The sequence below is a fragment of the Vipera ursinii genome, assembly GCF_947247035.1.
Source record: "Vipera ursinii genome assembly, chromosome: 2".
Taxonomy (NCBI): Eukaryota; Metazoa; Chordata; class Lepidosauria; order Squamata; family Viperidae; genus Vipera; species Vipera ursinii.
Window position 1 is genome coordinate 2,307,103 of NC_139513.1, and position 11,235 is coordinate 2,318,337.

General features: G+C 44.7%; 1 long non-coding RNA gene across 1 annotated transcript; it reads left to right on the top strand.

The window, feature by feature from the left end:
• Positions 1–1,471: 1,471 nt before the first annotated feature.
• Positions 1,472–3,921, top strand: LOC310636579. Its single transcript, XR_014491752.1, has 3 exons — positions 1,472–1,502; positions 2,042–2,127; positions 3,838–3,921. It is a non-coding gene; the product is annotated as an uncharacterized lncRNA (long non-coding RNA).
• Positions 3,922–11,235: the final 7,314 nt, after the last annotated feature.

An 11,235-nucleotide genomic window follows, 5' to 3' on the forward strand; every position in this document is an offset into this window, starting at 1 on the left:
CAATCCTAGGAAAGGGTCACGTGGTCTGCGAAGGGTCGCCTCCCACTCCTGCCTGGGGAGGGGCGGCGGCGCTTGCACCGTCTCGCAAGGAAGCTCGCAGGGTGGATCCAGAGCTGGGCGTGCGCAAGGCTCATGCACAACTGGGCAGAGAGCTTGACATCGCTTCGGCAGGGGGCCGGGCAAGAGACACCCCACCCCCGCGCCCCCAAATTGATGCACCCGGCGAGCTGCTAGCAAGAAGCGCACGGGCCCCGCGGTAGGAAAGCCCGGGGGCGCTGGGTTGCAGAAGGGCCAGATCGGTGGCTACGCTACTCTGGCACACCACGAGAGGGCGACGCCGATCCGGTTAGACAGCGGTCGGGACCCCGGCGGTTTCTCTAGCTCCTTGTGCTCCTAGCGGTCATCCGCGGTATTGTAGTGCGGGATTAGTGCGAGGTTTCCGTGTATGTGTGCGCTAAGCCCAAACCTAGGCTGGCTGATCCGGCTTGGGGATTCCCTGCCAGATCCCCCTGAAAAAAAGGGATTTGGCTCCGTGGCTGCCCTTGGTGGGAGTGTGAGAGATGCTGTCCAGGTGAGGGAGGAAAGCCCTAGCAAAGCTTTCTCCCTCTCTGCCTTGGAGTCCGACTTGTGCTCCACCTTAGATTAGAAGTGGGAAGCACCTGGGTTGGTCAGGCTCTCCTCCAGAAGAACCTGTTGTCTGGGACTCATCCATGCCACTCTGCTCTGAGGAATCAAAATAGCTTTTGAGACCCAAGGAGTCTTTGGCTCCCTTTCACAGGTGTCTTGGAGAAGCAGCAGCAGCAGTGGAAAATGAGCACAAATGAAGCTGTGGTCAGCTTCCACGGCATCCTAGCAGGAAGCCACAGGGGATTCTGGGGAGGAACCAGGGTGAAGATCCTGGAAGAAGAAGTAGATGCCCTTGCTTGGAATGTCCAGCATTTCAGGGACTTTGGGTACCAGGAAGCCCAGGGCCCACGAGAGCTTTGCAGCAGACTCCACCAGCTTTGCCAACGATGGTTGAAGCCAGAAAGGAACACGAAGGCGCAGATGCTAGACCTGGTGCTCCTGGAGCAGTTCCTGGCTGTCCTGCCTGCAGAGATGGAGAGCTGGGTGCGGGAGTGTGGAGCAGAGACCAGCTCCCAGGCGGTGGCCCTGGCCGAAGGCTTCCTCCTGAGCCAGGCAGAAGAGAAGCAGCAGGAAGAGGCTCAGGTGAGAGATCTACATATTGGCTTGAAAGGTAGAAACAAAGGGAAACCATATCGAATGGACTGCCTGGGCTTTAGGAGAGGAAATCTTTCTTCTCTTTTTCCTTCTGGTTTTGGCTTCAAAATTGCAGACGGGGAGTGAGTTTTTCCCCATCACATTGGCTTTTTACTTTTGTCAGCAGCTGCAGGGAGAGGAACCCTTTGTGGAAGTGACAAGCCATGAATTCTCCGGTCCCCCAGAAGAGCTGGTTTTTGGTGGGAACTTTCGGGAGGCTCAAAGTGGAGAGATTTTACCAGGTAAGAGGGAACACTTCCTCTGAAGACAGCTTTTATTTTTCTTTCTTGTCTCAGGGCAATGCCGAGGACATCTTGTATAACTACATGAATAAGGTGATGCTCCACCTTTTCCTATAAGGGACGCAGTGGCTCAGTGGGTTAGGACGCTGAGCTTGTCAAACAGAAGGTTGGCAGTTTGGCGGGTCAAATCCCGAGTGCTGCGTAACAGTGAGCGCCTGTTACTTGTCCCAGCTTCTGCCAACCTAGCAGTTCAAAAGCACGTAAAAATGCAAGTAGAAAAATAGGGACCACTATGGTGGGAAGGTAACAGTGTTCCGTGTGCCTTTGGCGTCTAGTCATGCTGGCCACATGACCACGGAGACGTCCTCAGACAAGCGCTGGCTCTTCAGCTTTGAAACGGAGATGAGCACTGGCCCCTAAAGTCGGAAACGACTAGCACGCATGTGCAGGGGAACCTTTACCTTACCACCTTTTCCTAGAATGCATTCTTGCTTTAAGAGTCTATCTCTCTCCCCCCACCCCAATTTTCTCACTCACAGGGAGCAGGCCAGTTTCTCTGATGTTCTCTGGTGAAATGTCTCGGTTTTGTGGTGGAACAGAAAAAACATCTGAACCTCCAGCTCAGGTACAGAAAGGACTGAGCTCAGTTGAGCCTACCTCATAAGATTCAAATTTGATATCTTAGAAATATGGAGTTGGAACACCCTCTCCCTCCCCCATATCAGCAGTCTATCCTATAGTATTGTGCAAGAAAACCAGCAAGACCATCCTTGGGAAGTGGTCATCCATCCTGATACTGTCTCCCCTTGCTCTTCTTTCCTTCGGATTGGATATCACAAGTACCTTCAGCCTTTATTCTAAAGTGTGTCCTCTAATTCAGAGTTCCCCAACCTTTCAGAGTTGGTGGCCCGGGGGTGGTGGTTTTGTGTGTGGGGGAGTAAACGCACTCATGTCTCGTGTGAATGGGACTGTAAATGGGTCTGTAAAAGCCCGCAATGCTCACGTGAGGGGCCGCAAATGCCTGCTACGCTTGCATGAGTGGGCCATGAACCCAGGACGCTCACAGCAATGTTCATGCAAGGGGGGCCATGAATACCTCCGATGCTCATGGTGACGCCTGTGCAAGTGGGGACGCAAATGCCCAGGATGCTTATGGTGACGCTCACGCAAGTGGCCCTGTGAATACCTGCAACGCTCGTGGTGACGCTTGCATTAGTGAGGCCACGAACACCCAGGACACTTGTGGCGATGCTCACGAGTGGCTGCGAATGCCTGCAATGCTTGCATGAGTGGGGCGCCCAGGATGTTTGTGGTGACGCTTACACAAGTGGGGCCATGAATGCCAGTGATGCTTGCGCGAATAGAGCCATGAACACTCGCAATGCTTGTGCAGGTGGGGCCACAAATGTCAGCCATTGAGGCGCCCAATGACCAACAGGCCGCAGCTCAGTAGTGGGCCATGACCCACAGGTTGGGGACCCCTGCTCTAATTCTTGTATCGCCTTTGTTGCCCTCTTCTGAACCTGCTTTTACCTGTCAAGTCCTTCTGGTGATGTGCCTTGAAGTGTTGCCAAAATAAAATAGAAAATACTATGGATGCACTCCTAAGAGTTTCATGGGAAGAGTCATGCAGGCAATCCTTGACTTACAACCATAATGGAGCCTGCCTGATAATGGTCATAAGTCATGACAAGAGTAAACCTTGTGACAAATCCAGTTTTACCTTTTCTTTTTTCTTTTTGCAAGGGTTGTTAAGCAAATTTTCCAGTTGTTAAGCAAATCAATTAACTGAACCAATTGTTTGCTATGGGGCTGGTTTTGCTGAAAAAGAGATGTAAATTCCTTTGGTTACTTTGGGTCATTCACTGGTCTACCTCATGGGGTTGGAAGGGAAGGGAATATATGCTGCTTTGAGTTCCTAAATAAAAGGCAAAATATAAATCTAATCAATATTGTTGATGGCAACTTGTTCAATCCTGGATGCGATCTCCCAGCAGTTCCATGACACTGTTGATTTTGGATACCATGTGGCCCTCGGGATTCCCCAGGTCATTGACTAAAGATCAGACAGGAGCTCCCAACATTTTTACATCTTTAAGCAAGGACTGGAGGCCTGAAATTGCGGTGTTTGCAAAGCTCACTTGTCAGTTGATCCAGGATGGTGCGGTGGCTTTCATTAAATGCTCTTGAAAGTGTTATAAAATCAGTTAAGTTCCTAATAAGTGGTGGATTCTGTCCATTCTCTCCTGTTACACCATGCAGAAAATGCCCATTGGTTGTTTCTTGGAAATCCTTCCTGACATGTCTATAAGTAGGGGATCTTTTCTTCTTTCAGGGTCCCGTCTCTTTTGAGGAAGTGGCTGTGTATTTCACCGAAGAAGAGTGGCATCTTCTAGATTCCAACCAAAGGACCCTCCATGGGGAAATCATGCTGGAGAATGCTAGGAGTGTGGCCTCTCTGGGTAAGGGAGCGTCTGGGTTCTGGGTTCAGATAAAGGGGAAAAATACTTTTTAGTTAGAAATAATTTATTCTCTCTTGCTTTCTCCAAGAACTGCCCAAACCAGAGTTTGTTTCCTGGTTGGAAGGAGAAGATCCATTCTTCTGGAATTCTGAAGGTGAGAGATCAGCAGGAATCTACTCATTGATTTTTGTGGGGAAAGTGCCCTGAAGAATCTTTCAGATGGTGTTTAATATTGCCAGGAGAAATGGACTTTTGGAAGTCATTTGCCTGATGATTCTGTCTGTTCTTTTCAAATGCACTAATTTCTTGGCACATCAATGGCACAAGGACTGCCCTTCCAGTAGAGCTGTTTCTCTGACATACTTTCCTAGATGTGGGAATTGTGTGGATTTTTAAGATCCATTAACCTTGATGGATCTCTAAAGCAGTGGCCCCCAATCTTTTTGGCATCAGGGACCGATTCCATGGAGAGAGGTTTTTCCATGGACTGGTGGGGGCATGGTTTTGTGTGCTGCCTGCATCCTATAGATGGGGCTTAGCTTGTTTACGTGGCCCAGTTTCTGTCATTCTGCAGACTAGTGCCAGTCCACAGACCGGATTTTGGGACCCCTTCTCTAAAGAATCCATTTGGCATATCCCTTTTCTGGGGATTCCTGGATCCCAATATCTATCCTCCTGTTCCTTCCTCTTTCTGTTATGCAAACTGCAGGGAGGTGATCCTGCAATGCCATGCTTTCAACTGGCAATTCTGCCACCTGCTTATTCCAGTTTCATGTGGTTTAGAGATTTGTGATGTCTGCCCAAGAGTAGGAGCTCACAAGATTCACTAGTATCCCCTTGGAGGGAAAGTGCTTGAAAATCAGTAGCTATAAACACAGATTTCTATGGAGAGTCTCGTTCATCCAGGGCATAGTTGTCCCAAAGGTGCTTTTTCACGAGACAACTGAACTTTTTCTTTGAAGATGTTACGCTTCTCATCCAAGAAGCTTTAGCTCTCACTAGATGTGGGGCTACGCACGGCACAACATAAGGGAACAAACCCATCAGGACAAGATTCAGCAGTTCATCTGCATTTAAAAGACAAAGGCCACTCTTTCGAAGACAGCAAAGTCCTCATTTTGGACAGAGAGGACCGGTGGTTTGAAAGAGGAGTCAAAGAGGCCATCTAGGTCAAAACTGAACAGCCCTCTCTCAGCAGAGAGGGAGGGATATGACATCATTATCTTTAGTCTACAACACAGTCCTGTCAGTAGTTCCAAGAAAGCTCCACACCTATTTGCACCACTCAAGTGACCCTGACAACACACATAAACCTCCAGGTGGTCTCAAGGACTCTGTAAAAGAATGCAAATGACCAGCTATCTGCAAGGAGTATAAATTCTTCCATTCCCCACCATCCAGTCAGAGCTGAAGAAGCTTCTTGGATGAGAAGTGAAATATCTTTAAAGAAAAACAAGTCCAGTTGCCTCGTGAAAAAGCATCTTCTAAACCAAGATTCTCTTGGAGAAACAGGCCAACTCAATTTTGCAGGCAACGTGGGGAGAATGACTCCATACCTCCAAATTAATGTAGATCAGTGTTGCAACATGCATTTATTATTTGACCCAGGGGTCTGAATTCACATACATCTAAAATCTGCTGAATGGAAGCTGGTAAAATGGAGATGTTTTCTGTATTGGATGATTTCAGTCTTACAAAGTTAACAGCAAATCCTTGTCAGTTATCTTATTGGGCTGTTGGTGAGTATATTTGTGTTTGGAACTGATGCGGAACGGTTGCAAGATTTGGGTTTGGCTAGTCTAGAAAAAAGGACTAGGAATGACATGATAGCAGTATTCCTGTATTTGAGGGGCTGCTACAAATAGGAGGGGATCAATTTATTTTCCAAAGCATCAGAGGGTAGGATAAGAAACAATGGATGGAAACTGACCAAAGAGAGAAGCAACCTGGAATTAAGGAGAAACTTCCTGATGACAATTAACCAGTGAAACAGCTTGCCACCAGAAATCATGGACGTTCCATCACTGGAGGTTTTTAAGAAGAGACTGGACAGCTATAGGGTCTCCTGCTTGAGCAAGGGGCTAGACTAGAAGACCTCCAAGATCCATCTCAGCTCTATTCGGATTCTGAATCCACTTTACATTCTGTTACAGCAGCTTAAATTCTCACACAATATGGATTTGCAATAATCTCGGGCTTTTTTTGCCAACCATTCTTCTTCAGGCAAATTTAAACCAATGGCTGGAAGACAACCTTTTTCCTACTGGTTGTCTTTTTATTGCAGGTTCCCCACCCCAAATCTCCAGGCTTACACATTTCCTCATTAAATCATATTATGAAAAATGATACTATCATAAAAAATGGGGAAAATGCATGCTTTGAAGACGTTTTCCTTCTCATTCAAGAAGAAATGTCTTCAAAGAAAAACAATAAAGTTTAGTTGCTGTTGCACCTTTGGGATAACTATGAGCTAGATGACTGAGAATCTCCATAGACAAGAAACACCCAGAAAAGCTGCAGGGAGCATGGAAATACAGAAATATAGATGCAGCTAAGAAGATCCTTCTCTAGTGATCATCTCCATTTTTTGCTTTAAATTTGTATTTTTTCTCTCTCTACAGCAGGTGATGGGCAGAAAACCAGGAAGTGCATGGAGCCCCCTCCAATGTACTTCGATCGTAATTTGCTTTCAAGTTCACACACAGGGGACAAACCCTACAAATGCTTAGAATGTGGAAAGGGCTTTAGTATGAGCAGCCACCTGCTTTCCCATCAAAGGACTCATGCGGGGAAAAAGTCGTATAAGTGCTTGGAGTGCGGAAAGAGCTTCACACAGAACTTCAGCCTGACAGTCCATCAAAGAACTCACACTGGGGAAAAACCCTATGAATGTGTGGACTGTGGAAAGTGCTTCAGCCGCAGCCAGCACCTCATTCAGCACAGAAGCATCCACACAGGGGAGAAACCATTTCAATGCACTGACTGCGGAAAGTGCTTCAGCCGCAGCCAGCATCTTGCCCAGCATCGAAGTATCCACACAGGAGAGAAACCGTACAAATGCATGGAGTGTGGAAGGCGCTTCAGCAATAGCGGAAGTCTAAATACACACCAGAGAACTCATACTGGAGAGAAACCCTATAAATGCCTCGAGTGTGGGAAGAGCTTCAGCAAGAGCAGTAACCTTACAGCCCATAAGCGGATCCATACGGGGGAGAAGCCCTATCAATGCTTGGAGTGTGGGAAGAGCTTCAGCAAGAGAGGGAACCTTTATAAACACCAGACAATCCACACAGGAGAAAAACCTTACACATGCATGGAATGTGGAAAGAGTTTCCGGATGAGTGGGAATTTTTATAAGCATCAAAGAATCCACACAGGAGAGAAACCATATGAATGTCTGGAGTGTAGGAAGCGCTTTGCTCTTAGGCATCAGCTGACTTCACATCAAAGAACTCATGCTGATGAGAACCCATTTCAATGCTTAGTGTGTGGCGAGGACTTTAAATATAGTGAGCAACTTACTCAGCATGAAACCACCCACACAGCATCCAGCCAAGATGGAGACTTGGTTGGAGAAACTTCAGCTCACTTTGAGACCTCCTATTTCTCTTTGTACCCTGACAATTGTTTAATCTCCTTTATTTGGTCTGGAAACCGGTGATTATTGTCTCTTTTGGTATTTGGGGCAGTTTGTGAATAATCTGAACCAAGAGACATAATGTAGTCCTCTCTCCAGGTAACATCTGAATGGAAACTGACCTTCTAATTGAAAAATAACTACAACTTCAATCATTTTTTTAAATGATTGGTAATATTTATATTGCAAACAATGTAGTGGAGAATGGGCTCAGTCAACTGGAAGCCACCCATAACAGAACTGCAGAAGGAAATTACATTCTCTGGTTGACCTGTGATCTCATCCAGAAGGCACTCTTTTTACAACAGATGTGTGATATGAAATATCAATTCAAACATGAGTAAGAATTTGAAAGGATTCATCTTTTCACATTCATGGGTGGAGCCAGGAATGCCATACTCATCGGTGTTATCATGCAAATGTGGCCTGTAATATCTATGTGGCTTCAACTGTTGCCTTTTCTTGTCCCCATTGCATTTGATGCGCTTTGATGAATTATGATAGACTTCCTTATCTTAATTTTCAAAGATCTTCTGAACCCTGCTCATGTTAACAGAAAGGCTTAAATGGGATCCATTCAAAATCTCTTAGGATGATGCCAAACAGGTGGCTGATAATTGGTAGACTTTTTCAAATGACATCCTTTTGGTGAAGAAGAATCTGAAATATTATATTCTTGTTCCTGCAACTTTCACCATCCAATAGTCTGAGATTTTCCTCCAGATGTGGCATGTTTTATCATCTCCTTGGGTTGAAACCTCTTTGGAGAGGCTCACTCACGATCTGGTCTTAATTGGACACCAGTTCATAATAAAATATCAACACACTTTTTTCTGATCTAACTGGACCTCTCACTCAGCCAATGAGTCTTTGAAAGCTCTTAAACATTACCTAGACTTGTTACAGGTTTATTGTAGTATTGTTACTTCTATAGCGATATAAATCTTTTTTACAGAGTTTTCTGTAATTGCAGGTATATAATTTATACTTTTTATCATGGTTTCTTTTTAAGTATTTTATTGCAGCAGTGAAATAATTTTGCCACCTTTCTATTAGTAGGAGACTGTAGATAAAAGAGGTGCAAAGAATGTTGTCCATGTCACAGAAATAAGGATTTTTAAAACTTTTTTCATCCTCTGACTCTGTTCCCACAATACCTACAGCCTTCTATTATTTTTAAATTTAGAGGCCGGGTGACTCCAGGACAATTTTGGGAGACTAACACTTTAAAAAAGAAAACAAGAAGAATCATGTATGTCCAGACAAGCCATACTACATGGACCACAAAAATGCAAATGAGAGACCTAAATGTATTTTCTTGCTGTCTGTAGGTCCCAAACTGTTGTGTTGGCAGTTTGTAATCACAGATGATTTGGTCTGCATAATCATGGCCATTTCAGCCATTTCCCCCCCCCTTGCTATTAAGAAGGGAGGGAGGCTTCTGCTTCCTGCCTTATTTCCTTTTTTTTATCCAAACAAAATATTTTTTAAAAAGCAAAAAATGCATATGACTTGATTCAGGATGGAATTGCCATGGTCAAATTCAGGGAGATTATCTGCCTTCTGCTCATATCTGCTTGGGTTAATTTGCATCACTTATCTCTGCTGAAGATGTGTATGAAAATTTAAAGGGACATAGAGACAGCATTCCTAGAAAAGGCCCAGTTTTGTAGCATTTCTAAGACTTTGCTTTGATTTTGGAAATTTAACCTCAACCGTGGAAGATTCTACCCTGTTTGGTTGGATGAAGTTAGTTTAACCTAGGGATGTGCCAAATAGTCTAGAATCTAGATAAACAAAATAGGTTTATTTTAAATGCCTACTGAAATACAACTCTAGTTAAAAGATGTTCATGTTGAATTAAAAGTGGAAAAGACACAGAAATCAGGGAAGATCATGTGAATACACTGTGCTAAGAACTGTTCACAGGAGAGAGAAAATAATGAACGCAGCCTCCTTGCATTCAACACATAACATTGCTCTAGGACAGGGCTTTTCAACTTTTTCATCCATTGTACCACTTTTAGGATATGGCAACATCCGAGTACCACCAGTCACCTAGCAAGGTATCAAAAACTTGATGACCCCACCCAAAAAAGGAAAAAAGTGATGAAGTACAGGTAATCCTCAACTTACAACAGTTCACTTAATGACTGTTCGAAGTTACAATGGCACTGAAAAAAGTGCCCCCCAAGCCACAGCCGAGCAAGACACCTGCCTGCCCACCCGGCGGCGCTCTTTCTCCTCTCCAAGGTTTTCATTTTCGTGAGCATTTCTGTTGAGGATTGGCAGCGGAGGTGGGGGTGGTGTTTGATTTTTATTCCCCCCCTCTCTGCTGGGTGGTTGCAGCAGGGTTTGGTCACTTCACATGACCTTGGGACACTGTGACTGTCATAAATATGAATCAGTTGCCAATCATCTGAATGTAAATCACAAGACCCTGGAGATGCTGCAACATTCCAGATGATCGGGGCTTCTTGTGGGCTCAGCAGAAGCGCTAGGATCAGTGCTGAGCTCCAGCTGGAGCCTGGCGCTGATCCTGGCACTTCCATTGAGCCCTGACAGCCCCGAAGAAGCGCTGATACTGGCGCTTCCGCTGAGCCCTGACAACCCTGCCATCTCTCACTCAGACTTGTGTGGTGCTGTCACCGGTTCAGCTCATTCCCCTCCCCCTCTACCACTTTTCTAGGATAGTCACATACTACCTGCCAGATGCCAATGTACCACAGGTGGTACCCGTACCCCTGGTTGAAAAGCCCTGCTCTAGGATTACTTTAATTTTGTTTCAGACCAAACCTAGAACCATGTCTCTGTTGAACCATGGCCAACACAAATAGTTTGACAGAAGTTGGAAAAAACAGTGGTTTGTTTTGTGTTCCAAACCAAATACATGTTCTCTTTTATGTCAGTCCTGATTGGATCTCTTTAGGGCTAAATCTAATCTGACTCAATTTTAAGTGTATGTTGTAGAGATAAAGCTTCTCTTTTAAAAATTCTCTTTGCTTTTATCAGTCATATGATGAATTGCTATGCTCTTACATTGTTTTTCCAGCTGGAGTTCATGAAGAATACATTGTTTTTTTGTTCTTAATATTTATAGTAATTATTTATGGTAGCTTCCTTTGTAATAAAAAGTTGAAAGGATTGTAGTTGCCTTCTAAATGTTTACAAATGTTAGCTAAGTTGAAAAGGGAAAAGGATCAAGGACACAGCCTGTTTCCAAGAGATTTTTCATTCTTCCAATGGGAAATAAATTTTATTAAATGACAAGGCAAGGGTGTATTTATTGGAAGCAAGACAGAAATGATGCTATTTTAATTAGGAAATCCTATTTGATCTGTTGATCAAGATTTACCCAATGACATGCTGTTTGATAACCCAGTCTTTAACAGGGAAGGTAGAAAGAAAGAGAACAGCCTGCGGCAAGATGTAAGGACTTGATTACAACACTGAATGCACCTTTGAGATAGCTAAAAAGCCAAGTTGAAGACAGCTCTTCCTGGGAAAAATGCATGTGGTCACTAAGAGTCAACATACTTGTGGCACATAATTAACATTTGACTGGTACATCAACTCAGAATATATATGGTCCAGCTGAGTGTTTTCAAGCAAGTAGATATTTGGTTTCAACATC